Raw genomic sequence first — 7,458 nt, 5'->3', positions numbered from 1 at the left:
GGACGACCTATGTGCCCAGATGAAGGCATGTATGAACCAGCATTGCATAAGGGTGTGATATGTTGCATTATCGTCAGGACTCGTTAAGGCACTTAAAGAAAATGAAAAGCTGGTAACATTCCTTTCACCGTGAGCTCCCAAGAGATGAAGACCTTATGGATCATGGACTGCAACCTGGAGACTTTGTCCATTGGAAAAGGCATAAGTACAAGATGCTTTGCAGCTGCATTGGAAAGGGCCATATCAGGTATTATTAACTAACCCCTGTGCTGCAAAGCTCAGAGGAGTGAACTCCTAGGTTCCTATCTCTCAGTTTTCAAAAAGGCTTCTGCTCCTGAATGGACTGTGACCCCTGTTTCTGACACCTGACTTCGACTAAGACAAGCTTCACCAAGCTGGGATGAGAAGTCAACAGCAGTAAAAGACAGCTAACACAAGAGTCCAGACCAGCCCTGGAAGATCCATCCTACTAGTTCAATTGTGCTGTTTACCAGCTGTCTGTCTCTCTGTCAACATTGAGAGTTATTGTTTTGCTTTTGGCTATACTTTGGCCCCAGTGTTTAGGAAGGAAAGAAAATTCTTTAGAAAAGTTGTCACAGAGTATAGCTACTGGGAGTCATTTAACTGATTGTTGGATTTGTCATCAAATTCCTTGGTCAATATAAGACTGATATAGGCCCCTCATAATTCCTGTTACCGATTTTCAGATGTTCCTACTGTTACCACTTACTTAGATCAACCTCCTTCTGGCCTAACATTTCAGGTTCAAATTCCCCAGCATATTAATGTGTCCATCCCCTGTCTGATGCTATCCTCGGTCCTTAGAGACTGAACACAACTTACCCTAGGACCCCTTTGCTCCATCTCTTACTTAACAAAGGTCTTTTACATATATATATATATATATATTTATTTATTTATTTATTTATTTATTTATTTATTTGTTTGTTTGTTTGTTTGTTTATTTTTAGCTGCATTGGGTCTTCGTTGCTGTGCATGGGCTTCCTCTACCTGCGGCAAGTGGGGGCTACTCTTCGTTGCGGTACATGGGCTTCTCATTGTGGTGGCTTCTCTTGTTGCAGAGCATGGCTCTAGGCACACGGGCTTCAGTAGTTGTGGCATGTGGCCTCAGTAGTTGTGGCTCACAGGCTCTAGAACTCAGGCTCAATAGTTGTGGTGCATGGGCTTAGTTGCTCCACGGCATGTGGGATCTTCCTGGACCAGAGCTCGAACCAGTGTCCCCTGCATCAGCAGGCAGATTCCTAACCACTGCACCACCAGGGAAGTCCCTAACAAATGTCTTGAAGAGGAAAAGACAAGTTGTACCAGCAACTCCCTTATGTCAAATACCATATAGATGGCTCTTGGAAAGCCTGCAAGAGAAGTGACCATGTTTAATACCATGCTAGCAAAATTTCCAATTGATGAGGCTATCAATGAGAGCTCTCTTGGAAGGATCACTTGCACTTCCTCAGGTTCTGTCTTCATATGTGGTATTGGAATTGACCCACCTTCCCAAGAATGGACACATAAATATCTTAATAGCTGGCAGGTAGGTGTATACTTATTGGGATGTTATGTCACCCCATTGTCTATATAAAAGAGACAGATGGACCTCCTTTCTCTCTCCATTACAGAATCAAGAGATCCATGTTATTAGGATACCAAGATACCTGGTAGCAAAGTCTTTTGAGAATCTTGATTCCTAGTGCAAGAGTACATGTAAAGAGAGATATGGTCAGAAATCTATCAGCCACCATTGGTCAAATACCTGGAGTGACTGCAAAATGCATTGCAGCACAACAGACATCCCTCAATTCCTTACCCCAAGTAGTATTGGATAATTAGAGTCACCTTCGATTTTCTACTGGCTAGCCAAGGAGTTGTTTGTGCTATTGCTCACACTACTTGTTGCACTTATATCAATACCTCTGCAGAAGTAGAAATGCTCCTGGATAAAATTTCCAAGAGGCAAAATGGTTGTAAGACTGAAAAAAAAACCCTTTAAAAATCTGTTTTGGTCACTCCCTACAGGACTAGGTAATTTTTAATATTTTTCCCTCTGTTTTACAAATGATTATTATTTTCATTGTATGTATGATTATCTTTTCATAGCTATCAAGTTACTCATGGCATGTATCATTGCTCACTTAAATTCTATTGCTAAAAGTACACGTACCATGTTTGTGCAACAAGTCAATATGATTGATAACATGTATAGCCTATAAAATGTTTCCCTGTTAGCATATATCTCTGTGTTGTTCACTACATTCAATTAACTAATTTCTCCTTTAATTTGCTTAATTCTGAAGTTTTTATGATAAGGAAATCAGTATTGCCAAACCAAATGTGTCTTGACATTTTAATTGCTTGGCAAGGAAGAATGTGAGCTATAATCCAGACTGAATGTTGTGTTTTCATGCCAGATCTGTCCTCTAATATAACTCATCTAATGAATCATACTAAAAATGAAATCTCTGCATTAGGGGATCCCCTTCCTAGTCTAGGTTACATCTTGGGTAAATGGTTCAGCTCTGGGGGTTCATGGTTTAAATCTCTGCTTATGACTTTATTATTGTTGTTGGCTATATTGATTGTGTTCTGTATCGTTTATAGAGTAATAATCTATTGTGCTTTTTGCTGCATATACAAACCTGCAAGTAAAATAATGATGTCTACAAGACTTGAAACTATTGATCATATGTATAGCTTTATATAAAATACTGGACATGCACAATGCACATAGGAGGATGATCGGACAATAATTGACATGAGTTCTATTGAAAAGCATGAGATTAGCTATGAGTCCTTGCCTGGTACTTTACTGACACATAAACCCCTGAAAGATAGAAGAAACTGGCCTACTGGGACCTGGTATTGCAGGACCGGATAGATCCAGGGCAGGTAAGACACCACCTTGGTGTCGAGGGACCAAGTATTTAGTAACCTAATACTTTCTATCGAAAGATTAATGATCGAAAGTGGGAAATGATGGAATAAAATTTATGTTTTGAGGCAGGACAAGAAAATTAAAGAGTAACATACTCCCTGCCTATATTGGTCCCTCCCTAATGGGCAATGTGTATCTGCATTATACATTAACCAGATCTCCTGGAAGGCAAGAATGTCTGCTCAACCATAAAGATCATTTTTTCCTTCTTCTCACACCAGAAATGTAACTACTTAGAAGATTAATCTTTCTTTTCCTAATCCTATAAGGGGTCATGATGACTTACCAATCTGGGAGCATTTGCAGCTGCACTCTGTGCTGCTAAAAGGAGTACAGGGGCATTTAACAGGGCCAAAGCTAAAGACAGAATCTGAATACTAAGTGAGAAACACATCCACATAACGGGAACTGGTGTTTTCCCTCCCCCTGGGGTTCTCGTGACCGTCATTCCTCATGGACCATTAACCATCTGTGTCAGCAAACAGACAAATAAACAAACAAACTAAACAACTTTCTTTCAGTTTTCATATAAGATGAAGGCAAGGGTAAAAGTTGACAGGGAACTTATCTGGCTTGGGCACATTCCTTGTGAGTAGGCTAAAGCTCAGTCACACGGAAAGGGGAGGGGATAGGACTGCAGGCCTAAGATGGAGCTGAGAAAAATGGAGTCAGTGTGGTTCAGCCACACATTTCACCCCCAACATCTATATGGCCCGCACAATCTTATCTGCCATTCTTCCTTGAATACCCTAGGGCCAGATATTGGGAGGTAACCTGCATGCCTGACCCACAACAGCAATATACACAACAGCAAGCACAAAGAATCCCTGCTAGACAAGGAAGGATGCCTAACAGGGCCATGCCCCATATGCCAGGTAAGGAGGTCAACCAACGGATGAAGTTGTCTGCAAAAGAAATGCTCCCTACATGGTTCATAGCCTTTTTCATATGAGACGATAAATCAGTGATGTTAGATTCATAAGAGGGGCTGTAAGTGCAGCATTGTTGTTGAATTAGGACATGTTTCCCCTTGTGCCTCTGTCAGCATGTCCAGAGTCGTATGGTTTTGTAAAACTACTTTCCTCATTTGTGCAGTTTCCTGATTTAGTAGAAAAATGCTTTATCTAGAATCATTTAATACAGAAGCAGTGAACTTGGCTAGGGCTTGTATTTCTAATTCAGCATGAATGCCTACATATTGAGGGAGAAAGATAGAGACCAGCGATTCACATCAGGAGAGACTTCGGTTCCACCTAGTTTTGAGAGCCAGCAAGTTTGAGAGTGTCTGGCTATGAGGAATAGATCTTTCTTGACAAAGAGGGAAAAGCAAGGGTATAGTGGCCAGTCCACCCATATGGGAGACAAGGCCAAAGATTGGTGCCACGTATCAAGATGCCACCTTTGGGTGATAAGAAAGCCCCTGCCTTAAGAGTCTTATTTTCTTGACCTGTCCATTCAGTTTGTAAAACCAGGTGGACAAAAGAACAAGAGGCTGGTGGTAGCCACTCGATATGTTTATGTCTGGCCAACCAGGTGTGATTTTGTCCCCCTTTACAAAAAGGAGCAGTATGTCCCAGTTGACTGTGTTTAGCACATAACCTCCCCAGACCATCACAGACATGATAAGCAGTGTCAAGTTTAGAGGAGTTGGGTTCAAGAATAAGCCAAGGAGAAAATACTTTTTACTATCATTACAGTCAAAGGGGGAAATGTGAGCCATGGTGACATCTAGTGTCCCCAACAGGAGTTTACCTGCCATGCCCACCCATTGTCCCCATGCCGTGAGGTTGAAAGGCAGAATGACCCATGCATTCCTTCAGTGCTAGACATTGGCAGCAATCTGTACACCCAACAGTCAGAGCAGTTATGGACTTCAGCATAGGTGGTGGCCCAGGACAGAAACACATTGTTGGAGGTAAGTGGCATGAATCCCAGAAGGAAAAGGCTAAGAATGATAAGCGTTTGAAAGGTGCCAAGAAAGGCAAATGTTCATTCAGAAACAACACCATAGAAGTTTGGTCTCCATGTACCAGGATCACCCCAGACTTTGGCACTTTTCCCAGAGGACAATACCAGGCATTTTTTCCCTTTATGTCAGAAGTGGGCAGGGAGATATTATATGTGGGACTTTTGGTAGAGCCCATAAGAGGAGCCCTACTTCAGTCCCCCATCTAATTTCAAGGAGGAGATCACCTTGTTTATAGGTGGGCCTTCTCTTAGAAAGGTTGGGAAAATACCATACCAGGGGCTACCCCTTTCCACAAAGATATAAGGATCCCAAGCCACCTGGGAATGGGATACCATTTAAGTCTCCAAGGTGGGAGGTCCTGTGGCACTCTTAGGACAATATCTGTATCCTGCTAGATGGGTCGCAGTCCTCCTTCCAAGACTTGTACTTTTAAGGCCCTAGCTGATAGATCAGGTGCAGTCAGTTTCTCATAAACAGGTGTATAGCCTGCTGTGGATTGCAGTGTTTAATAGCTGGATGGCCTCTAACAGTCATGAAGACCATCCTCTTAAAGTCCTGTCCAGAGAAATCTTCTTCAATGTCTCTTTCAGTAACCCATTAACTCTTTCTACCCACCTTGCTGCCATTGGGTTATACAGCAGATGGAAGGTTCATAAAATCTCACAGGCTTCTGCCCATTCTTGTACATCATGTCCAGTGAAATGGGTCCCTTGGATGCTAACTATGTGAGTGGGGTCTCTTATACACTTTCCAACTTGGTCAAACCCCTTAACCTGTCCATTCAGTTTGTAAAACCAGGCGGACAAAGAACAAGAGGATGGTGGTAGCCACACCATATGTTTATGTCTGGCCAACCAGGTGTGATTTTTGCCCCTCTTTACAAAAAGGAGCAGTATGTCCCAGTTGATTATGTTTAGCACATAACCATCCCAGATTTGCTCTTTTACTAGCAAAGGATTGCATCAGACCAGAGGCAGTAATGTGTGTTTGTGTCTCTCTGATAAGGGTAGCAGGTCGATATAGTGCACTTTCCATCAGGTCACTGGGTCAGTGGCTTGTCCACTGTGACCAGGGGTATGTCTCAGGGGTTGTTGCTGCAGGTTTCAGTGGGGGCAGTCCCAATCCCATTTTTGTCCCTTTTTAACTAGAGAGTATAGAGGTTGTATTATTAGTGCTAAATGAGGTATGAAAAGATGCCAATAACCTAGTAAGCCCGCCCCCCAAAGATTGTAATTCCTTGACCAACTGTGGAGTGGTCAAGGCTTGGATTTTATCAATAACTTCAGCCAGCATAACTTTTGTCTTACCCAACCAGACAATTCTGAAGAACTTTACTGATTGCTCAGTTCCCTGGATCTCGTCAGCGTTTATTTCCCATCCTTGGTTTTGGTTTGTGTAAATGTGTCTGTAAAGTGGCAGCAGCTTAGGAGAGGAGAGACAAGTCATCACAGGTTAACATAATGTCATCAATATAAAATAATTCCAACTCAGAGTGGGGCTTTTGCCAGATTTCCAGGTCCTGGGAGACCATACCATGACAAATGGTGGGACTATGTAAACAACCCTGAGGCAAGACCTGAAAGGTCCATTGCCTCCTGTCCCAGGTGAAGGCAAATTGATCTTGAGGGCTAGCATCCAAAGGAATGCTGAAAAACGCATTAGACAGGCCAAGCATACAATAAAATGTTTTCATCACAGAGATATTCTAAAATAGTAGCATTACTGGGAACTGCCATATGGATGGGAGGGACCACCTTATTTAATTGGCTATCATCAACAGTCATCCTCCAAGTCCTGTTGGGCTTCTTTAGCAGCCACACTGGGCTATTATAATTGCTATGGGAGTGTTTGATAACTCTCACCCTTTCTAGTTCTTTAACAGTAGCAGTAATCTCTTCATAGCCCCTAGGCAGCCTATACTGTTTGACATTAACAATACAGTGGGGTGTGGGTAAACGGACATGCATGGCCTACCAACATTGGTGTCACCATTCTGGTGTGAAGGTGACACTCTCCAGTGGTGGTGGTCAAATCTAGGTCTTGTAAAACATCAACACCTAGGATATATTCTGGTACCAGGGAAATATATATGTGGAACAGTCAGGTTGGCAAACAGACAATTTGGATATATAATCTGATTTGTCTTATTTGAAGAGTTTGACCCCCATGTCTGTCTGTAGCCCATATTTCTCCCTGAAATTTAGAGGGTTTGGCCTACAGCAATGTACACTCAGCTCCAGTATCTACCAATGCTAAGACTGTTTGTTTATGTGGGACCAATAAACTGTCAATTCTACATGAAGCTTCCAGTCACTCCCACACTGCATGCACTACAGGGCAACGTTGGCCCTACACCTAGTTCCTCAGCAAGAGAAGAATCCACCCCTGGGATTCTACTTTTAGCGGGGGACACTGGGATGCATTGCCACATGTTTATTGTCAGTAGAAAGACGAGTAATTTGTTTGTCTTCTGCTAGGGACTTCCACAAAGATAACAGGACTGAATTAGGTTTTCTGTTCTTTGGTTTTGCTGTTGTTG

Source organism: Balaenoptera musculus, chromosome 14 (genome assembly GCF_009873245.2).
Source record: "Balaenoptera musculus isolate JJ_BM4_2016_0621 chromosome 14, mBalMus1.pri.v3, whole genome shotgun sequence".
In the NCBI taxonomy this organism is placed as follows: Eukaryota; Metazoa; Chordata; class Mammalia; order Artiodactyla; family Balaenopteridae; genus Balaenoptera; species Balaenoptera musculus.
Note: the sequence above shows the minus strand (reverse complement) of the source record.